We start from the raw sequence: 23,825 nt of genomic DNA on the forward strand, positions 1-23,825 counted from the left end.
TATTCTGACCTCCACGAGGTGAAGATGAGTGTTAAAAGGGGGTTCTCTCTTTGTCCTTGCATTTCCATGTTGGTCCTGTCCTGTCCCTGCATTGCCAGTCCAGGCACTCACCCAGGAGGGCAGTGCCTACTGCAGCTGGGTGGGCTGTCCCCAGGGAGCACAGAGGACAAGCAGGCATGGCACTGCAGAGGTGGAGGAGTGGAACCTGAATAACCACCCAGCTCCCTACAGCAGGCAGCTGGGTGCTGTGGAAAATCAGTGCAGTGAGAGAACTGATCACTGTAACTGCAGTGAGGCTCAGCAGCAGCAATCACTCACAGTTATTCCTGCAGCCTCTCTTAACTATGGGATTGCAAAGCTGCCACAAGGAAAGAACCAAAACCAAACACAAAGCACACACTAAAGAGCTCCCAACATGTCAAAGGGTTTAAATCAAGTCTCAAATCAACACTTCCCACTTGGTATAAATGCAAACACCATTGTGCAAACAAAGCCTCAGTTAGTTGGCAAAGTCAAGCACTCAAAGTCACAAATGCATTTCTGTCCAAACTCATTCTTGCTGGCTTTCACACAGGGACTGCACCTCTCAAAGCATCTTACAAACACCCCAAAATCTATCCTGGGCCTCTGTAAGGAGGTGAGGTATGGGCTGGGTATCATAGGAAAGTGGCAATGAAGGGGATGGAGAGCTGGCTGGGCTGCCTGCCTCAAAAGGTTAGCATCAGCAGCACAAAATCCTTCTGGTAGCAGGCCGCTACTAGCGGTGTCCCTCTGGGACCAACACAGGACCACACAGCAGCTTTAGAACAAAACCTAAAGACAAACCACAGGCACACTGCAGCTCCTGCATCTCTGAAAGGGAAGGCAATTGGGAAGACAAAGAAGTTGGCTGGTGTTTGGAGATGAGCATCCCTGACATGTGAAATATCTGTGGCTGCCCCCTGCCTTGGGACAGGAGGGAGCTTTGCTGTTGTCTTGCACACCAGTGATGTATTTCATCTGAGCAGGGACTTCCCACAGGGGAAAAAAGCAAGAATAAGGCTTCAGGCTTTCAGCTCACGTGGCAATCAGGCATCTTGTGACTGGAGTGCTTTCATGTGTAGTGGTAACCACTAGTTTTGGAGCAGACCTTCAGTGCTGAAGACTAGTATTGTCTTCCTTGCATCATTCAAACAGTGCACAGAGGCAGACATCTGTCCTAGATAGGACCCTGGGTGAGAGAGGTGATGCACAGTTTGGCTGTTAAGCTGTTAGCCTTAATAACCAGTTTTGTCTCATGGTGACAAGAGCAGCACCTCTGATGAGCCTGTGGCAGCAGCCATAAGTTCCATATCCACACCTCAATACCAGGAGCTTCTTACAGGGCAGAGCCAGGGAACAGGGCTGGGCACCCATCTGCCCTGGCACCTTGCATTCAAACAGCAGCAATGCTCATGGGGTAGCTTTCATCAGAGGCTGATGCCAGCCACAGTTACTCCCTCCTGTGGCCCTGTGTCATGTCTCTATTACTGGGGCCTTCACCAGAGGAAAAAGAACCCTGAGGAGCAAGGTAGAGCTAATTGGATCTCTGGATTATGTGGTCAGCACTGCAGGAGATGGCCTTGGGAAAGGTGTCTGAACCATCTGAGGTTTCAGAACTTCTCATCTGCAAAACAACCCTCTCATGTTCTTCCACATGTTGTACCTGGAAGCAGATGTGCCTCCAGGTCCATCCAGCCAGATGGATTCCCAGATAGGCCTCTAGGTCCATCCAGCTAGGTGGATTCCCAGATAAGCCTCCAGGTCCACCCAGCTAGATGCATTGTTCTTCTTGAGCTTCTGGATGGGAATCTTCTTGAGCTTTTCATGACTGAGCTTCATGTCTGTGTTATGACCTTTTGATATGTGGCCTTGTTTTGGGAAGGTGAGGTGGAATGTTTTTGTGTTTGTAATTGGTTTTTCACTGTGCAGCTCTCCCTAGAGGAGGGGGAGGTAGCTGTCATGTTTTTGAGAGGCCTTCTCATGCAGGCTGTGTCCTATATGGGGACCTTGTACCAGAGTCTGGGAACATTTATCCACAGTGTTCTCAAAGCTCAAATCTCAGACCAGTTCCAAAACAGGCAGCCTTTGCTCAGATGCTCCAGCACCCAGCCAGCACAGCTTCTCCTTCCTTTGGGTCAGTAATGGCCTACAGGAAGAAGGTAACACATCCAGCTCTTGCTGCACACTATTGCTGCTCTCTGACAAGCTGCTGGCTGAGAGGAGGAACCCCACAGGCAGTTTCTGTGAGGAAGAAAAAATAACAACAAGCAGGTTTTGTACTGCAGCCCCTTGCATTTCAATAGGAAGCACATGCAGGAGTCTGGTTCTTTTAGAGCAGAAGAAGTAAAGAGGAGTGACAGAATGCTGGAGCTGGGAACAAAGACATTGTCCTTCAGCCAAAAGTCTGTACTAGGGTGTGGGGATTTTTCCTGCTATGAAGACTTCTATGTTTGTCTGCACTTAATTGCTATCTTTTTCTCCCTGCTGTCTCTGCATGTCTTTCACATTCACACAAAGCACCAGAGATAGGGCAGGAGCCACTCTGCCTTTGTGAGAAGGCAAAATGTTCCTTGTTTGTGTGATCTGGTTCCAGGAGGGAGCCTAAGCCTTTCTACAATGCCCCGAAGAGGCTGAGTCCAGCCCCTGATGTTACCTGGCATTGTGGTGGCTCTGGAGGTCTAAGGACACAGCAGGGAGAGCACTGGAGGTCTGAGTTTCCATGAGAGCAGCCTGTGCACGCATAACTACACAGAAGTCTTTGGGGAGCCCAGCCTTTGCTTTACAGCTGAGATGGAAGCTGCAAGTTTCATGGTGCTGGTTAGAAATTAAGCCATTTTAATAGCCTATGATAATGACACCCCTGGTCCACAGAGGGATGGATGGTGGCAAAGGGAAAGGTGACAGAAGTGATATGCCTGGGGGGTACAGGAACAGGCAGAGAGCACCTGAGGCTCAGTGAGTGAAGGATGTGTGAAACCTGTGCAGCAAAGGTCTCTGCTGATCAGCTGGATTTCAGTAGCTACTAGAGGTGAATGTTATTTCTTAGGCTTATCTTTGGCAGGTCTCCCCAGAAGTGGGGGGTGGGGATAGGCTAGTTGTTTGGTGAGAGATGGCTCTCACAGGAAGCTGTTGTCTTAGAGGGGCCACCCTGCTGCCCAGGAGCCTGGGCTCCCTCCCTCGGAGCCTGCAGCACCTCACAGCTGGAGCTGTCTCCCCTCGCTGAGGACAACGGTGATGAGGAGTCCCAGAGGCAGGCTCCTGGGTTTTCTACTGATTTTGATACTTGTTCTTGTCTTGTCTGCTCAGCTTGCCCAGCCATCCCCACCTCATTTGGAATATCTTTCCTGACACATCCCAAAGCTCCCTCCCGAGGCCCTGCAGGTCAGCTTGGCTGCGGCAGGCGCTGATGTGGTGAGGTGTGGGTGTGGTGCAGACATTTGCTTATCAAAACAACCCCAGGAAACTAATTACAGCTTTTAACTGTCCTTGCAGTCCCTTTTCTGGAAGAGAAATGTTCACATGAGTATTTCTTGCACTGGAGGTGAAATCAGACACACACACACACACCACACACTTGCTGTGCTTGGAGCCCTGCCAGAAATCCCTTTTTAAAAGGCATTCCTGCTGCAGTGTGTCACCGACTATTCCTGCCCCTAGCTCTGACAGGCTTCAGATGGGAGCTGGAATGCAGACCTCCCAGTCACCCAGAGGAATGGCAGCACTGCATGGGCTCGCCTTGCAAGCTAGAGAAGAGAAGCATCAGGGCAGGGGCAGTGCTGCATGAGAACGACAGGGAGCAGCAAGCAAAACGCCAGGTGTTGCCTGTGGGGAGCTCAGCACGTCGGCAGCTCTACGGAGGTGCATTTAACACTGGCCACGGAACACCCAGTCTCATGTTTAGCTGGGGTTCACACGTGCATGCTACTCTTAAGAAGTTCTTTTCATTGCTTTTAGAGGCAGTATCTCCACAATGGAATGGGCTTTCTAAAGAGGAGAGTGAAAAGCAAGGAGAGTGGAAAGCAACTGAGCTGGGTTAGGTGAGAAATAGATTGTGGAAAACTTGTGAAGGCAGAGCAGTAGAAGCAGAGTCCTCTACATGAATCTTCTGGTCAACCCATCTCCCTTAGAGAGGCTCCCCTGATGGGAGGGGAAAGAAATGCACACATACATATTCTGGGGAGAATTTCCTTGTAGGCTCTTTGTTTCAAACAAGCAGATGCACACCCTCCCAGTAAACATCTCCTGCTTCCTTTGGGCTCCTGTGGGATTAAACCTGGAGCAGCTTGTAGAGATCACCTGGAAATCGTTGTGGCTTGGCCAGGTAGCTGCCATGAATATTAACACAGCAAACAGAACAGCCAGATAATGAAAATGGTGATCTCTGTGGCTGCTGCAAGAGTGGCATTAAGTGAATCTCCTTGATATTTAATTTGCAAACTGAATTGCACCTATTTAGGGAGTGGAAAACACTCATATTGATGAGAAATTCTGCATCTAAACCCACTCCTTATTCAGGATTCAAACCATACAGCTCCTAGGAGCTGTAAACAAGCTCAGGCTTCTGCACACTAATCCATAACCTTTATCATATGTACAGAACAAGAAGTTACTCACAACCAGATGTTCCCTCTGCCAAACCCATTCATTTAATGCACATTTGACTTTCCAAGCCCTAGTTAGCAACTTTCTGTAGTGGGCAGATGACATGAAAGGATGGAAAAGCAGGGATGAGTTTGCCTGCAAAGGAGCAGTGTCTCTTCATGTTTGTGCTGCAGACTTTTCCATCTTGTCTTGCAGTGGAAGAGGTACTCATCTTGAACTTGCTGTCACTGCCCTGGAGGGCACTCAGCTTTGTGTTTCCAGGCACTCTGAGAAGCCAAACTTGTTCTGTTACCAGAGGGCTGCATCATTAAGTGTACTCTGGAGGGACTGGTAATGAAGCCTGGCACTGCCAAGTGCTTGAGTTGTGCCCTGAGAAGGCAATTACCTTGCCATAGGTTAGAGGTGTACCCAGAGAAGGCAACACAAAGTTCTGCAATCATAGTCACACAAGCAGCCCAAACATATTCAGTGCATGAATATTTACTTTCAAGAGAGGTATCAAAATGAGGTTTAAAAAAGAAAGCAAGCAAGCAAACCTTCAAAAGCAGTTCAGAAAGCAAGAGGGGAACAGGCAGCCCAGATGCTGACTGCAAATCCTACATTAACATCTCAGCTAGAAGTTGTGCCACAACCTGAGAAGAAAACAATGTGGTCCAACAAGGCCCTTTCCCAGCTCAGGAGGAGCTATCCCAGGCCATAAGTGAATGTCTAAAGAATGGGAAGCTTACCCAAATTAGGAGAGCAGGAAAGGCCATAAAGTGTGGCAGAGATTCTCTGTGCTCAAAAGGAGTGGGAGCTGAGCCTTGCAAAGCCTGGTGGCAAACAGATCTTTCTACAGCAAAGGCAGGAAGCCAGCTAGGTTAGTGAGAGATGTGTGAAAGGGCACTTGGGGAAGGCAAGGAACAGCAGAAACACTCAGTGAGTTTTAGGTACCAGTCTGCCCTGCTGCAGACACAAGGGACAGCCACTGACCCAACCTATTCTTGATGGCAATTCATCAGAAGAGCTGGAGCAGTCTGAATGGAATCCATTGGACATATCAGACCAACCAGATAAGCTGGAAGTCAGTAAACCAGCAGGACCAGGCACCACTTCCCTGCCAGTCCATGTGTGAAGCTGCAGAACTGCTGCCCAGGGTGTGTCAGCTCAGCCTGGAGTGAGGCTGTGTGGGGTCTCCTGCCTGGGTTCCCTAGTCTGGGGAAATGCTGAGCTGTTTGTGAAGCACTCCAGGAGCACTGAATAAAACCAAGGCAGGGGGCAGAAGTGTGGCACGTGAGCTTCAGCCTGGGTGCAAGAATCTAAACCATATTTACATGGTGCTGAACTCATGACTGGTAGCCACTCCTCAGCAAAAAGCTCGTGGAGTCCCCCTTGACAGTTCCCTGAAAATCCCAGCTGAGTGGGCTTGGCAGCTAGAAAGCCAGAGAAGTTACAAGTGTCCTCAGGGAGACTGCTGAGAAGAAAACAGAAGGCCCCAGCTTGGTGCACCACACCTAGGGCAGTGGCTGTTGTTCTGTGCTCTGCAGCTGAGGAACGCAGAGGGTTAGAGAAGGGCAACCCAAAGGGCCAGGGGATCTGTTTCCTGGAAAGCCAGGGCTGTTCACATTAGAGGGGAAATGGCTGGGGCATGACCCAGGCTTTATCTTTGAGGGTGCAAAACCTGGTCACCTGGCATGAGGGAATAACTGGTGCAAAGCAGTTGTCTCCAGGAAGCCAGAGGCTTTGTTGATGGTGGTGGTAGTTCCCCAAAGGAGCTTGTTGTCACAGAGACCGGGACTGTGCCTCTGATCTCATCACACTCTGTGCCCAGGAGGCTCTGCAGATGACTAAGCAGCATCTTGTGTTCTGCAGGAAGCCAAGTTTGTGCTCTGTCACTCTTGAGACAGGGCCTGGCCCGCTCCGTGGGTGTGCAGCAGTGCTGAAGCTTTTGCTTGGGAAGAGGCAGAGGCCCAGCAAGAGGGCTGAGGCATTTCCACCAGCGCCAAGCGCTTGCTGCAGCCTTCTGGACAGCTTGTTTTGAGAGTCTTGCTTTGTGTTTGTGTCCCAAAGGAGAAGAAACTCTGTGCATGCCCTTTATGCTATTTAGAGTGTGTTTCAAAACAGGGGGGTGTGGGGAAACCTTTGTTTTGACTTTGTGGACTTGTTTTGTTTCACTGGTTAACGTCATCCTCCATCTTTCCTGCTTCTGCTGCAGGACTTCTTCCATGGCTCACAGAAGTGCCCTGGAAATTAGAAGGCAGCATGCTGCATCCTGAGCACAAACAATCTTCATTTGTCACTTGAGTCCTTACTGCTCACCGAAGCAGACAGAAGAGATTTCACTGCATCCTGCTGCTTTCCTTTCCCTTTCCCCTGGAATTCTGTAACCTGCCTCCCAATGCTTGTGCAAGCTCCAGAAGAGGCTTTTGCAGTTCCATCACAGCTCAGCTGGAAGCCTTCCCCCAAACACATCTTCCCTCATCCCACACTTTCTTCAGCCCCTTGCTAAACACAGTGGAACTTTCTAATCACCAGCCCACATTTTCCCCTTTCCCTTCACTCCCTGTGCAAAGCAGCTCATTGCCCTGTTCAAGAACCCATCTCTGTTGTTTACTGCATAAAGCCAGGCTGATTTATGGACACATCCCCCTGCTTCTCCCTAGCAGCTGCTCTCAGGATCCCCTTCATATTTGTTTCTCCACTCAGGCTTGTACTTGAGCTCCTGGGCATGACCCTCTCTCAATTTTCCAGGCCTAAGCAGAGGGGTTTCTGCCACATCTACTCCACAATGTGAACATCTTTGGAGATGCTGAACCTTTTGCCTCCCCTAATTTAGCCTGTTTGTGTTTCAGCCAGGACAGTCTCTTCTTAACCATGAGCCATGACTGCCAGGACCAGCAGTGGCAGCCCCCTGCCCCCTGGCCCAGTGAAGCAGCATTTTTAGCTCTTGCTCTGCGTGCACAGCACATGGTGTTTGTCTCAGAACTTGTGGTAACCCCCACTTGGCTGGCCTGTGAAAGAGTCACTGGAGATGGTGGCAAACATCCCCATGCCTGCTGTCCCACTAAGTGTTAGAGGTAGTCATGCCCCTGCAGAGCAGCTGCACAAGGATTCAGCAGAGGAAGCTGGCTGAGCACCAGGCCTGGGGAGCACCTCTGCAAGCTGCATGATGTTGTTTGCCTTGGTTTCCAGCTGCAGTAAGCTGGGCTTGGCTGAATGCTCTGAGGGAGTTCAAGAGAAGGGCTGCACACAGCAGACTCACTGGAGTGATGGAAAGAAACTGCCAGCAGAAATCTGTGTGAGTCATGCTAAAGAAAGAGGCCAGAGAAAAGGGTGGGGGTGCTTTGTGCTGGAGTACACAGGAGCTCCTCAGGAGCTTCTGCTTGCCTGCTCTGCTGGAGCTCCAGAAGGAATCTCTGGATTTCTGTGTGCTGCTCTAGGTATGGATGGGCTCTGCTGGGAACACGAGGGGCAGCCCAAGCTCTTACACCTCTGCTCTTCTTACACTCACCTGGTTCTCACCTGCAGCAGAGCCATAAACCTGGAAAGGCTTCACTCTAGAGCAAAGGTCCAGGGCTGCACAGAGACAAAACTGTGCCCAGAGACCTTAGGGGACCATGGCCTCAGCACCTTCCACTCTGAGATCCTGAATGTGTGGAGGAAAGGAGCTGCTCTCCTTGGGCAGAAGCTGGGAGCACAGTGCTGCTAGCAGCAGGGCCGTGTTTCTGCTCATGATCTTACAACAGGAATACTCTTTGGGGAATTATGATCTGTGTCTTCCCAGGCTAGTCCAGGAATAGTGGCCAGGTGAACAAATAGAAGTATAGCCACGAGGATGAGCAGAGGGCTGGAGCACCTCTCCTATGAGGACAGACTGAAGGAGTTGGGGCTGTTCAGTCTGGAGAAGAGAAGGCTCACAGGTGACCTCATTGTGGCCTTCCAGTATCTGAAGGGGGCTACAGGAAGCCTGGGGAAGGACTGCTCAGGATCTCAGGTAGTGATAAGACTAGGGGGAATGGAATGAAGCTGGAGGTGGGGAGATTCAGGCTGGAGGTGAGGAGGAAGTTCTTCCCCATGAGAGTGGTGAAGCCCTGGAATGGGTTGTCCAGGGAGGTGGTTGGGGCCCTGTCCCTGGAGGTGTTTAAGGCCAGGCTGGATGAGGCTCTGGCCAGGCTGATCTAGTGTGGGGTGTCCCTGCCCATGGCAGGGGGGTTGGAACTAGGTGATCCTTGTGGTCCCTTCCAACCCTGACTGATCCTATGATACTATGAATTCCCACAGCTTCTGCACATGCAGGGCTCCAGCAGCTGTATGAAACAAGCATCTGATAAATGCAAACCCAAAGGGGGTTCTCTGCAGACACTGCAGCAATGCCAGGGCCCTATTGGGGGGTGTGTGTGTGTACTGTGCATGTTGTGCCTTCCTGTGCCACACTCTGGTGTGTCTGGCTTGGGAGGCTGAAATGCAAGCAGCAATGGTCACATTTCCTTAGAAATCAAGAGATTTCAGAAAGTCAGTATGAGGTGAATTCTTTGGCTTCCACTTTTCAGCCTTCAAGTTCTGCTCTGAGCTATACTTTCAAGCTCAAAAAAAGAGCATTGTTGAGTTTCCCATAATCAAAACAGAGCTTGAAAAGACACCATTTGTCATGAGCCACACACTGAGGCTGCGAGAGCTGGCAGCAGCAACAGCACTGCAATTAAGGATAACATTTTTTCCAGCTAGGATAAACACCATTTGTCACTTCAGAAGCTTTAGGGGTTTCAATTGGAACTACAACTATTTCCTTCTCTGCTGCAGATGTAGAAGATGTTGCTTCATCTTCTGACACTGCAAGTGTTAGCAGACATCATTAAGTGCCCTGCAAAGCCTTCCCTCTTCCAGCTCCTCTCCCTTATTCCCTGACTTGGTGGACTGGCTTTTTGGGCATTGATGTAGAAGCCACCCAAGTGCTATGCTGCTGATAGGCTGTGCTGCTTCAGGCTCCAGATGCATGATAATAGAAAAGACAGGTCCAAAAAGGTTGGCAAAGATGTGTGTGGGCACACTTGAAGTGTCCAGTCTGGTACTTGTTGTGGCAGAACGTTTCAGAACTGCAGGGCTAGGGTCTGCATGGCAGAGGGGAGCCTGCAGCCCAACTGCATGCCTGCATATGTAGCTGCAGCCTGCATGGAAATGGCAGGAAAGCTGTTAGCTGTTCAGGGCATAGGGAGGTGACCACATCCAGGGCTGCAGCTGGGAATGCTTCCTGCAGGAAACCAGCAAGGACCCCAGCTGCATCACCCAGGAAAGCTCTGAGCTCTGGGAGTGCTGGGTGTAGGCTGGTCTCAAGCACCTCTGAGACCCCTTCAGCCACTGAATAAAACACAGCTGCAGGCTGCTGGATAAACCATTGTTTTTCTCAGCAAAGGTAAACAGGGATCTGTAATGACCCCTGATAAATAGGATCCAGGTAATGCCTGTTGCTGCTGAGATGTCCCCTGCGGGCCAGAGGTGTCAGTGGCTGTGTGAGCCTGCACTCTGTACTTGAGTCAAGGACAGCAGGAGTGAGCACCAGCGACCTGACCCTCCTGAGGGAAGAGCAGCTTCAGAGAAGGCACTGCATTGAGTTATGGCTCTTGAGAGAACATCCTGGAGCTAGGACTAGGAACAAAGCAATAACTTTGTGGGGTCACAGATGCCATGTCCCAGAAGATGAGGTGAAAAGCTGTTGGAAACTGCCAAGTGACATAAGGCCAAAAGCTGAAGTGAGCTCTGTGCAGCGGGCAGCAGGCTTCACACCGCCGCACTCGGGGCCCTCGGCGAGACCCAGCACGCTGTGACCAGCCAGCAGTGCAGCAAGTGCTGGACACAGGCCTCACCCAAAGGTTCAAGGCCTGCTTCTCTGCCCAGCAGGGAAGCTCAACCTCTGCTCCCACAGCAGAAGCAGTGTTGTGAGGCACAGAGCCCTGCTTGGTCCCCAATACAGCACCCCAGTCCTTGGGAGGATGGGCACCAGTGGAAGGATGGGAGCCAGTGGGAAGGATGGGGGCCAGTGGGAAGGATGGGGACCAATGAGAAGGATGGGAGCCAGTGGGAAGGATGGGAGCCAGTGGGAAGGATGGGGACCAGTGAGAAGGATGGGAGCCAGTGGGAAGGATGGGAGCCAGTGGGAAGGATGGGGGCCAGTGGGAAGGATGGGAGCCAGTGGGAAGGATGGGGACCAGTGGAAGGATGGGGGCCAGTGGGAAGGATGGGAGCCAGTGGGAAGGATGGGCCTGTCAGCCTCTGTTCCCACAATGCCTTACACCAGACTTTAGGATATTGAAACAGCCTGGGATCTTAACATCTCCACTGTCTTTGATCCTCTAACGCTCGCTCTGGCTGCCTGCAGTTCCCAGCCTGGGAAGGATGGAAATTTGATGATGGTGCCCCTCCATTTAAGCAGGTGGCTGTCCTGGCATTGAGTCATCCCTGGGGAGATGATTTGCAAACCAAAGCCTTGCTGACCTGAGCTCTTTGCTGCATTGCAACACTGCCTGCCCCCCTTGGGCTGTGAGAAGAGCACTCACAGGCACAAGTGTGTTCATGATGTACATGCTGAGAAGCAGCAGCAAAAGCATCGACTTGTGTGTGTGTGTTAAGTGCACTGGAGCCAGCTCAGTGTGGGGCAGCCAGGGGCACAGGTACCTTTTGTGCTGGAGGGAAAAGAAGCCTCACAAGCCTTGTGATCTGCCTCAGCAAGCAGCATCAGCACAGACAGGGAAAGATTTGGAAAGGCATAGTGTAACAGCTGAACAGCAAAGTGTCCCAAAGTGACAGCTCTGATGGCTTCAGAGGCAATCTGTGTTGTGCCTCACCTGCCCCTCGCTTTGCATTGTGTGAAAGCCTGAAATCAGGCACAGTCAAAATGTTCTGGAGAGGTAAATGACTGCTTCCTTTCCCCACTGCTGGCATCCTGCCTGGGGTGAGCTTTCTGCATTCTGAAGTCAAGAGAGAGAGGGATCCATAGGATGGGATGGTTTAGGCTGTATTATTTGGGGCCCTTCTGAGCGAGGAGAGAGACAAAGAGATGAGAACAGTCTTCCCCTTTGGCCTGAAACCTTCCTGCTTGCCCTACTGCAGTGAAAAATCCCCACAGCTATTGTCACCCACCTCCCACTAGCTTTGTTGTGACTCTGGGCCAGGGAGACCTCAGCTGTGTAACCAACAAGATGGAGGAGACCCTGAAGGACTGTGATTAATTAAGGTGTTAGCTTGTGAGCACATTCAGATGAAAACTCCTGGGAAGAGAAGACAAAACTCCCCAGCAGCTGTACAGTGGCTCTTTTCACCAACCTTAAAGCACAGGAGCACATCATAACTCACAGCTGTGCAGAGCTGACCCTCATCTAGCTCAGCTGATGCATTATTTACATCCTCCTCACTGGCAGTGGAGCTGGGCAGAAGTGGGGCTGGTATCTGTTACACCTGAGGGAGACCAGCTCACACCTGCAGAGCTCACGCTTGTGACCCTGGAAGGCGGAGGAGGAGGAGGTGGGAAAGCAACTGAGCTTGGAGAAGCTTGAACCCTTCAGAAAGCAGGAGAAGAGGGGAGGAAGATACATGTTTGGGAGTGTGAGCAGGCACTCAAGTGAATAGGAGAAAGCAAACTTGCTCACTTTACCTCTCCACAGTGCTGCAGCAAAGAGCAAGTGAAGAGAGGCAGGGGTGGAAGGTCCTGCAGCTTGAGGCAGCTGCATTCTGAGAGGAAGCTGAAGCCCTTGCTGGTAGCATTCTCTGACTGACATTTGATGGCCTGTGATAAAGGTAAAGGGTCAGGCATGCTTCTTGGTCGCTGGCCCAGGCAGTGACTCCCTGGCTCATAGACATCTGATAGGCACAGAGGGCCCTGGCATGCCTCTGAAAGGGGTGGAGAGGCCACCACACCCTGTGGTGCTCAGGTAGCCTCCTGTCATCAGCTGTCTGGGGACTGATGTCACGTAGCCTGGTTGTGGTGGTGGCTTTTGTATGGGTGACTGCCCATGTGGAAATGGATGGACACCACCAGCAGCACTCCTGCAGAGCACTCTGCAGCTGGTGGCAGCTGAAAACTTCCCTTCCATCCCAGAGAGGTCAAGAACAAAACCATGGAGAGATGCATTTGCAGTGCCTAAATCCCATTTTGGCTCCTGCCATGGTGCCCTGTGGGAGGCATAGGACAGATTCTTTCTGCTGTCCCGAAACAGCCGCTCCAAAGTCCTCACTGGACAGCAGAGACAACCTTCTCGGGGAGGCTGCCAGGCAGAGTGGTTTGGCTATTGACAAAAAGATATTCCAGGGCCACATCCAGCCACAGGCAGGGAGCAGGCACAACCTCCCTTACACCATCTGCTCCAGAGACTGCAACCAACACCCAAAGCAGCAGCAAGGTGAACAAATCCAGGTCAGCTGCAGCCAGATTCTCCCTTTGCATCAGCAGACCTCCAAGGATTCCTTCTCTGACACATGTGGCAGCAGAGTGAGCAAGATGAAGCTTGCTTGTGTCCTGCTGTGAACCCCAAGCAGAGGCAGCTTCAGTGAGTCACAGAGCAGTTTGTCCAATTGTGTCTGGTCCATGTGGGTCATGGAACAGGAGTGCCACGTTGCAAGAGCTCTGTGGGCCAGCCTGGCTGCAGAGGAGGAGCGTGAGGAAGCAGTCAGTGGTGTGAGGCTCAAGTCAGGTCAAGTTCCTGTACACATGGAAGGTTCAGATTCAAGTGTGCCACCAGCTGCAGCCCTCCAAAGCAGCCAAGACTCAAGAACCAGAAAATGTCTGTGGGGGAAGGTCATGGTAAGAAAGCAGCCTGGAGCTGTAGCAAAGCACCCTGCCTGTCCAGAGGAGCTCTGAGCAGTGGCCCCTCAGGGAGGCAGAGCTGGCAGTGTACACAGTTGCCAAGAGTTTTGAAGGGAAAAGCCACAGCACAGTCTGACTCTTGCTGTTGTCCAGATCAGAGCAGCTCTGGGGGTTAGAAAATGTGTCATCAGGGGGAAGGACAAAAAGTTCATGGGAGCCTCTTCCAGGACAGCCTAGCAGTAGGGAAGGGATAAGCTGTTAGGTACAGACAGCCCCTGTGAGACTCATGTAACGGTCACTGACAGCCTGGCAAGCTGCCAGCGGGCTTGGGGAAAGTGAGTACAGTGTGCCCCAGAGCAAAGCACAGCTCCTGTGCCTGGGCTGGCTCTGTAGGCTGCAGCACCTCTCAGCTGGCTCCGCTGCCTTTGCCCTCCCAGGCACCTGGGCGGTTTTGCTTGCTCTTGCATCTTCTCTAGTGTCTCGTGGTGGTTTGGGATGCCTCAGCTTCCCAGGACCTTCCCTTGCAAGGCTTGCGCAGGGCAGCTAAACTCTGTATTGCAGCCCTCCCTCCCCAGTGTCACATGCAGGGGTGAGGGACAGATGTAACCCAGCTTGCTGCTTGGAGCCAGTCCCACACTTGAGACCTTCGTCTGACTCTGCCGACTTGCCCGGGCTCCGTGTGACTGATGCGAGCCCCAAGACAAGGCTGCCGGGGGGGAATGTGTTTGTTAGCACATTCCACCCCACTGTCCACAGATGTTTAACAAGGCCCAGGAAGGCACTCATGAGGCCAAGCAGCTCAGGCCTCAGCTGTAATTGCTTCCTGTGCAGCAAGCTGCAATCATAGGAGAGCTGCAGACGTGAAGATCATTGCCCCAGCAGGACCTCACTGCGATGATTCTGGTGAATCAGAGTCCACATGTGCTGTGAGAGTCACAGTTCTTGGGCTGGGTCCTGCAGGCCTTGCTCAGGAGCCATGCAGAAGCTTTACCTAGCTAACCACTCGGAGAGCAGATGTCCTCCTCTCCCTCAGCAGGTATCTAGCTCCACAACAGCCTGCCTTGCTTTCCAAGGGACAGAAGAGAGAGAGGTTCTCTGTCTGAAGAAGTCAGAGTCTAGGAGCTGTCAGTAACAGGAGGATGGGCAGCCTTCAGTGCATTAGTTCCCATTAACCTTCAGGTCTTTCAGACTTTGCCATGTTTTGTAACAAACCAGAAGTTCCAGCATTGCAGTGAGTCCCTTTGGAACCTAAGGCAGCAGAGCATGCTTGCTTGTCTCGTGGTGAGACTGGGCTGGCAGGGCAGCTGCAGAAGAGGTCATGCTCTGGCCTTCCTGAAGTGATGGAAGGCACTGACTGGGGGCAGGTTTCTCAGCTCTGCCAGCAGCATGGGGAGAGAGCTGGGGATGAACAGGGGTTTGATTCCTCACACCAAACCAAACCGTTCAGTACTGTGTGTGCCTGCTGAACCCAGGGAAGGCAAGGAGGCCTGTGGCACTTGGCACAGGCACTCAGCCTAGTAATAGGCTCCCCCATAATTTCTTGCAGAAGGTGGCAAGAGGTCACACAGAAAGCTGTTTCTTCTGTTGTAATTTATCATTGGGGCTGAGCCTTGTTCAAGGACTCCCTGTCCCCCCATCCCTGACAGACTGAGTTCAAATAAGAACACAAATCTCCCTGATAAGGTTGCCAAAACATGCCAAGTGAATGTCAGGTATGATTAATAAGGCAGATAATGGTGATGTGATGGGTCATGGGGAGGAGACTGCTAAACCATTGTAAACATGGAGAATATCTTAAGGGAGGCAGCAGGCCAGCCAGAGTGAAGAGCAAAACACAAACCTGGGTGCTGCTGCAGGAAACCTTACTGTAAGCACAGCAGTCCCTTGGGAGGGCCTGGGACACCTTCAGGGAAGCATCCAAATGCTTTGGGGACAGCTTGGGGGACACCTGTGATTACACTGCATTCAAGTGGTGCATGGCATTCCCTGGCATACTGGTGTTCAGCTGGGACATCTGTCCAGCTGAGCTCTCTCTGACTGGGGGTGAGTTCGGCTCTGTTGCACTGTGGTTGTGCAGCGGACCAAGGGTATAGCAAGGAGAGGAAAGCTCTACACATGCACCAGTTGCAGGTTTATGAGTACAACTACAAGGGCCACAGCTTCCCTGCTCCTTAGTAGCATCAGCTGCTGTGGCACACATGCTTGAGGTCACCAGGGATGGCCACAGGCCTCCTGTCACCAAGATCCAACCCATTTGCACGAGAAAAGGCTGGAGGCTGAGGTGGAGGAGGAAGGGAAAGGCTGGGCACAGAGTGCTGCACTGCTCTGTCACAGAGAGGAGGTGAAAGGCAGGACAGGTTTTACAGTGCCCTTTCAGCCATCCCTAAGTAAGGTGAAGTGCAGTGGAATTGCAAAACTGTAGGGGAAAGGAATGGGAACGTTTTCTGAAGGCTTCTAGGAAACTGCCTTTCCAGTGAGGTTTGGCTGGAAATGTTTTGAAGCAGCATTTCTAAGGGAAAGGATTTGGAAATGTATTCATTTGTCTTTTTGTAGGAATTGTCCATTTTGCTTACTCAGATTGGGAGAAGGGAGAGCAAAACTTGATTTGGTTAGTTTCCAGTGTGCATTACAGGAAAATTGAGACTTAAATGTATGGGTTTTAATATCAGGAAACACTTTTGACTGTGACAACACTTTTGACTGGCACAGGTTGCCCTGGGAGGTTGTAGAGTCTCCATCCTTGGAGACATTCCAAAGCAGCCTGAATTAAGGCAGTGCTGGGTAACCACTTCTAAGTAGCTCTTCTTGACCAGGGAATCTGGGCAGGTCCCTTCCCACCTCAGCTGCTCTGTGATTGTGTTTGGCCTAAACCTCTAGCTCTGATGATTTGGATTTCTTGTTTATCTAATGTCATTTACTCTCATCTGGGAATGGCTGGTGGGACTCAGTCATTTTCATTTATCTTTGAGTCATTAAACCCTGCAGGTTTTCCAGGAGAAACATGGATTTATCTGCAGTGAAGTGAAACCTAACCACAGGAAGTTTAATTTTCTTATTCATGGTTTACTGAATCCCCAGGTCCTGGGTCAGAGGACAGCAGCAGGGCTACAAGCCCCCAGCAATATAATTGTTATCATTAACAGCTCTTTATTTTCTTAGAAGGGCTTTGAGCTGTGTGAGGCACATTCAAACAGCTACCAGTGAGTAATGTTTATCAGAGTACACTGAGACACAGAGCTCTGCTCCCATCCTTTAGGGCCTGTAAAGCCCTGAGGGCTGCTCTTGGGACACCTGCATGACCTCCTCAGTCTCCCTCACAGCAGCCTTTGCTTCTGGCTTCCAGAATGGTTTGTTTCTGGTGTTTCCTGGGTTCATTTTTGAAGTGGACAGTTGTCTGTTTAAACCCACCTGTGTGCAGACTAACAAAGCAGTGCCTGCAGTGCTGACTAATGCTTCCCTTGGGTCTGTGTCATCTGCTGTGCTTAGCAAACCTGCCTTTCCTCATACTCACCAGTGTAAATAAAGACTAACTTACCTGCAATCAGGGGTTGTACCAGCGACAAACTGGGCTGTAGTAGGATCTGATTCAGTCCCACAGGGGTGAATATTCAGTTATTGACAAATGTGAGGACCACAGGCCAATGCCTCAGCTTTCAAACAGACTGAGAAGCCTTGAAACTGTGTATTGCATCTGCACCAGCTAGAGCCTGCTCTCCCAAAGGAGCCTTTTCATCCTGACCTGAAAGGGGAAGGAAGAGGAAAAAAAATCCCCTGGTCTCTTTATTCTGTTACCAGTTAGCATTTCTGTACGTGTTGCCAGCACTCAAAATGCCCACCCTTCCCTCAGGCCTTGCTGTGAAGGGTGAGTGAAAGAGGAATGACTGACTTGGAAGTGGAGGGATCTGATGGGCCATGAGTCTAGGAGGCAGCTCCTTCCAGAACCTGCAGGGATGACAGGGAGGGGGTGACATGCTCCTGAGAGTCTCTGCATGGCTCTTTTCCTCATTCAGCTTCATTTCACAGCTTCATGCAGTTGCTGCAGCCTTCACACACTGACCTGAGCTCGACTGCCAGTCAGTGCTACCAGTGGTCTGGCTCTGGCTGCAGCTGGCTGCTCTCACTTGGCCTTGGTGTCATTCCTGGCTGCCTGAGTCCCCTCTTGAGCACCTCGCCTTAAGGCTGCAGTTAAACGCAGAGGTTTTCCCCCTGTTTCTGAGCTGATCCACTTGAAACACCTGCACTCAGCTCAGGAAACGTCTGCTGCTTTGTGTTCCTTGGTAGAGGCCCCTCCAAAGCCAGCAGCTTTGTGCTGCAGTGTTTGCGAGAGGCGCTGGCTAAAGGCTGCTCTGTGTCCTTTGGGCTGGCATTAGGATTGCAATGAATCATTGATAAAGCTAATAATGTGCTCAGTTTAATCTAATATTATAGCACAGAGGCTACACCCAGTGCTTACAGCACAGGAACATACAGAAGTAATTAATTGTACGCTGCTGAAGCTAACTGCAGCTGAACTTCTCCAGGTTATGAAAGCTTGCCAAAGCAAGTGAGGAAAAAACTCACCACAGACTCTGCAGGGGCTGAGCTTCAAACAGCTGGGGCAGGCTCAGGGGCCCTTTAACAAAAGAGGATGTGATATAGGTCTAATGTGTCCCAAGCAGCCCACAAAAGAGCCATCAACACCTACATATGAAACTGAGCTACATGGGAGGCATTCCAGGCAGACATTGCTGCTGCCCAGGCCTTTGATGGAGCATGATGGATGTTTACTGCAGCAGCCAACTCACTTCATTTGCAAAGTAAGAATGGATAATATGGGCCCAAAGTAATAATAGCCCTGAAACCAGCTCTTTTGTTGGTATGTACCATAACAGCTCTTGGATGGAGTCACACAGTCCTGCACCAGATGAAGCCCTGATCCACTCACTCCCTGAAACAGCAAGCTAAGCATTTCCCTAACAGCAAGCTAAGCATTTCCCTTGGCATTAACATTTTTTCACTTAAATCAGAATGTTACACTCCAGCTTACTTACATTTAAGTGGTATCTACAGACAGACAGCTCTTGTCATCTCATTCCTCTGACAGCAGAAGCCAGAACCAAATGTATCCCAAATTCATGCAGCTCTGTGGATCACTACAGCCCAAGACATTCACAAGGGAGTTTACTGCTACCTCCCCAGCAACAATGCTGCACCTCCTGCTTCTTCAGACACTGTAATGTTAGCTACACAAAAGAGGCAGTGGAGGACAGGGCAGGACAAGGATATGTCAGTGATCACTGACCCCAGTCTCCCACCACATGTAATTCTTTTAGGAACTGTTTCCAACTTTGAGTTCAGCATCACATTACACATCTGCCAGGCTCACTCTCAGGGAGACGCCAGCTGAAGCCTCCATCTCTGAGGGAAACCATCTTCTTCCTACCTAAATGCCCAAAGGAAAATCAAACAGATGGACTAGACAAAACAGGAATTTATTGGGCAGGAGAGCTGAAGAGCAGAAAAAGCTCCCCAAAGACAAACAAGCATCCCACAGCCCCAGTGAATAAAGGCTTGCCTCTCAGTGGAGGCTTCTCAGGCCAAATGGCCTCCACCCTTCACTGCATAGGGCAGTCCAAGCAGAGGTGTCCCTCTCCTCAGCCCTCTGCAAACTCCTCTGCTTCAGTGGCTGCCATTCAGTGACACTTTGGTGGTGTGCAGGGAGAGCAGTGAGTCCCCTGCCTGGCAGGAAGGCTTGCTAAAGAGTTTAACTCAGCCACCATTTCTTTACCTCAAGGTGACAAAAGCTGCTACTCACCCTGCTCCTGTGGGGTTGGTTTGCCCTCTGTTATTGGTACAGAATGATGTATTTTACATCAGGTTATGCCATGGCTACTCTTCTTCCTCAGGCTACCAGGGCTAGGTTCAGCCAGACATAGTGGGACAGAACTGGGCATCAGGTTCTCACAAAGTCAACAGTCCCCCCTCCAAACATCTACCAGGCTCCTGCTCATGTTTAGCAGCAACACTAAAGAAGCAGGAGAGCTCAGTGGAAAAAACAGTCCAAAGACAGCTATAAAACATTAACAGAGCTGGAACAACACGAGGAAACAAGAGTGCTGTAGCCAACTGAAATAACAGTGACCACTGGAAACTTGCTATTAATCTGGGAGATAACCTGCCAGAGCTGGAAAGCAGGGCTTCAGCACACAGCCCCCTTGGGTTTGCCCCCTCTCAGTTTGAGCTTTAAAACTAATCCACTTTGCAGTATTTATTCTACAAACCTTGTCCTGCTGAGCCATGGATGAGTTTCACAGAGGAAGCTCACTGTGTTGATCACCAAGGGGGTGAGCTTTGCCAGGAGCACAGCTCTGCTGGCAGTGTGTTGGGTTTTACCGTGCTGGTCACTTTGGGCTGTTATTCTGAGCATCCTGCTGGGCAGCCTTTATCACCAGGACCGCTTGTTTAAACAGAGAAGATTCCTACAACCTCCCAGTGTGGCTTTTTACCAGGAAAAGTTTCCACCATTTTATCTCTAAAGTTGCCATAAATTTCCATCAACTGCTTTCCTCTCTCTTTAGAGCTAATCTATAATGATAACAACAGACCATAAAGAGCTATGAAAGGTCCTAGACAGCTCATTTCTATCCAGAAAGGCAGAACCTGCTTTGACTGCTGACCCCACTGTCCACAATTCCCTTCACCAGCTGAAGTCTCTTCTGTCCTCTGCTCATTTTCTTGCCATGTGGCCTGTCTTTCTCCAGCTTCTGTCTCTGGCTGAAGGAGATTAAAAGGAGGGAAAAAAAAGAATAACTAACAAAAAAGACCAAATTACTTGAGATGATTTTTCTTCTTGGTGAGAACTTCTTCTGTCTCTTCAGAGAGACCAATTAACATAACCATCATCTCTCTGGACCTAATATAAATATGAATAAAATATCAAACCCTTCCTAAAATTGTTCTTTGTTCTTCTTGCCACACTGACATTAACTCTTTGACATGATGCCAGGCAGAACTTCAACACAAAATGCACAACTGCTCCCCCTCCACACACTGAAATGCCACTCCGTGTGTCACTGGGCAAAACCCCACCGGCCCTGTGTGACCATTCAGAACTGGTCCCAGAGCCCGGGGCTTTTGTCTGCCTGGGTTATAAAACCCCATTCATGACCATGCCACGGCCTCTTTCTTTGATCTAGCCACACCTTTGGCTTGCTTGAAGAAAGGAGCTTGTACTGAGCACTGAGCATCTCATAGAGGGATAAAGAAAAGCTCCTCTGTGGGAACATTTGCAGGGGTTTTGCTCGTTTCTGGCTAATTTATGGTCATTTCCACATGTAATTACCCAAATTGCTCTTGCAATCAATGTAATTGTGCTAAGTTGTTTAAAAATCAGTCTCATTAGGTTTTGCTTGGTAGAAATGTACTGGGTTGCAAAACCTTCATTTTGATCTTAGGTTAGTTGCCAACAGCCTTTTAAAGGCAAACAGGTTTTGTCTGCCTCCTTTTTTGTGCGTGTGTGCACCACTGTTCTTGTACATTCATTACAGCTTGGCTGTGCTTGGAGAGTTGTCTATAACCTCCTGTGGGCGCCTGTCGTGTGTGTTTGCAAGTTACCGCAGGGCTCTCTTTCCTTCTCAAGGCTCTAAAAGTCTCCGATCTCTACGGTTGTGGAATGAGAAGAATATGTCACAATGTGACTACTGCGTGTTTAGGTGAATTCCCCCCGGAGCCTGTGGTGGGCCGGAATAACAACAAGCAGAGCCCTGCGTTACTCCTGCTGCGAGCACACAGCCGGGGTTTGAAGGAGCAGAGCAGTGTGCCAGCAGCGTGTCCCCCGCTCCCGCCCAGCAGCTTCAGCTGCCTTCTTCCCAGGATGTCATGCACGGCCTCTTCCTATCCGACCCCAGCATCTCTGCCTGACCATCCACCTTGCTGCTTGCGTTCCCGTCCCCAAAGGTCGCCTCTCTCTGCCCCGCCACTCACAGCGGGGTGGCTGCGTCCAGCGCTGCGCTCCGGGCCCTGCTCCCGCTGCGAGTCACCTGCGGCTGCTGCTCGGAGCCTGCCCCAAGTGGGGCTTGTGCCCTGCGGCCGGCCGCGCTGTGGAGCTGCCCGAGACCAGGCGGAGGCTGGACACGGCTCTGAGAGAGACTTCGCCCCTGGAGTCAACCTGGCTGGCACCCTCCGGGGTGAGAAAGCCATCGCTTATCTGCGCCGCAGCGCCGGGTGAGGCCGGGAGGTGCGGATGGTGGCAGGGTAGCGGTGGGAGCCGTGCTGAGTGTGAACATCCGCTGACAGCTCCGCAAGCCTCTGTCCGAGGGGTGGTTTCTCCACGGTGTTTTCTGTTGGAATGAAAGCTGTCTGCTCACCAGTGGAAGCTGCTCGACTCTCTCTGTTTTGTTTGAGCTAAAATCAAACTCTTGCAGCCCTGAGGACACGCCGGGGCGAGGGTTTGCTCTGGAGAGAAAGGCACAAGCTGAAGGAAGATACAAAGAGAGTTTAATTCAACAGGACCTTGAATTTGGAGTGGGGCACTCACTGAGCTGCTCTCCCTGCCTTCAGTGCCTGGAAGTGATTGGGGTGTCAGGAGCCCCTTGATGGGCTGCATATGGAGCCAGGCTGAGCCCCTCGACTCTCCAGCCTGCAGTGCAATCCCACGGGTGTCAGAGCAGGACTTGATCCCTGTCTGCCTCTGAACAAAATAAATGACAAGCATAAGCACAGCTCCAGCTGATTTTTCTCTTATCTGAAGATCTGCAGCTTTCCATGCCTGCCTTTGACTGTGAAGGAGGTTATGTTGGAGTCATCTGTAACAGCTGCATTGTGAAATACCTCAGTCATGTGGTTTCAAGCAGCCAGTTCTTTAACGAAAGATACATGTATTCTTGTGACTTTTCCATACAATGGCAATTTTCAAGGGAGCCAAATGCTCATTACTACACAGGCTGTTCTTCAGAGGCCAAACCTGACCTTTAGTCAGAGAAAATTCCCATCTGGCTGGGCTTATTCATACAGCCTGCAGTTCTCTTTGAATGCTGCATTAGCTGAGAAAATGTTAAACTAGGCTGGAGAAATAATTAGATTATTAAAAAGCTGTGCTCTGGCAGAGAAATGGCCCTGCCTCTGGAGCTGAGGATCTTAGCCTACATGTAGTTTCCAGGGACCTAGCACCTCCAGGGAAAAGCACTTTATAACAGGGTGTACCAACTGCAGGGAGGAAGGTATGAGGGTATAGAATGGCCCCAAAGAGGTTAATCAAGCTAGGACTTAAAAGGCCACTCACATGTCCAGCTTTTCCACATGGTAGGACACAGGTCAGCAAATTCTGTTTCCCCTGCTTTCAGGGTTGTGGGATCATCTTTTCCCCAGTCCGCGCTCACACGATACTCCTGGGGCAGTGTGTTCATTATTTCTGTGGAATATCGTTTCCCTCTGCTTTTGTTAGAAGCTAGCAGCTGGAAAGGATGAGGAGCCAGCAACATGTGACCAGACAAGCCTGTGGGGACCACCAGGCAGCTCTCCACAGATCGCAGTTGGAAATTTCTGGCCAGCTTGGAAAGCCTTGGTCGCACTCCTGCTCCGTGCACTGACACTGAGGCCTTATCTTTAGCTGTGCCAGGAGGGATATTCAGCAGTGTTCTCTGGGCTCAGTTGTGGGGGTTCTGACATTTTCTATTAATAAACTAAAGGCAGGCACAAACAGCATGCAAGGTTTCCAAAGCTGTGCTTAAGTCTTGGCCATTTGGATAAGATGTTAGCAAGCAGGAATGCTCATTTGGAAAGCAAGAAGGGACAGGAAAAACCTGCAAAACACTGAGGGAAAATAAGCTCATTAAAGGGGAAGAGACATAAGAGCTGAGGAAGTGAGTGAGCTGCAGAGAACAGGGCCTGCATGGTAGGGCTGTGAGCTGCTAAACTCTGGCCAAGTCAGCCAGAATAGCTCCCCACAGTTCCCAGGGAAAGGAGGTACCTTCAGCACTCTCCTCAAAGCCTATCTGTGTATATGAGAGAAGGGAAGGAAAGAGGCTTCTTCCTGTACAGCTGGGTTTGACCTGGTTCTCATTTACCTGGTTCTAGACAGTGGCACTGGCATTAGATTATGTACCAAATGATCAGGTTTATTTGTTGATAAAATAACGTGCCCACTGACACATTGAAATGTGCAGAGATCCTTGGGCAATAGGGATGAGGGAACCTTGGAGTGGAAGATGTTAGAAGGAACAGCTGGGTGCTTTTCCTTAGCAACAGGAGCATGAGGCAGTTGGGATGCCCAAAGGTTTGCCTGACTCCTGCTGCAGCATTACAGATGGTTTTCTTGTTGCCCTGCTACTTCATTTCATAGATGAATTATTGTGGCTATTCCTCTGACAGGTGGTACAGAGGTACCTTATGCTCTGCTCCTGTCCATGTCAGCTTCAGGAAACATTATGCTTGGGTGTTCTGGATTATCCTT

This window comes from Melanerpes formicivorus, unplaced genomic scaffold, assembly GCF_026170545.1.
Source record: "Melanerpes formicivorus ecotype bairdi unplaced genomic scaffold, bMelFor1.0.p_v2 SCAF_56, whole genome shotgun sequence".
Taxonomy (NCBI): Eukaryota; Metazoa; Chordata; class Aves; order Piciformes; family Picidae; genus Melanerpes; species Melanerpes formicivorus.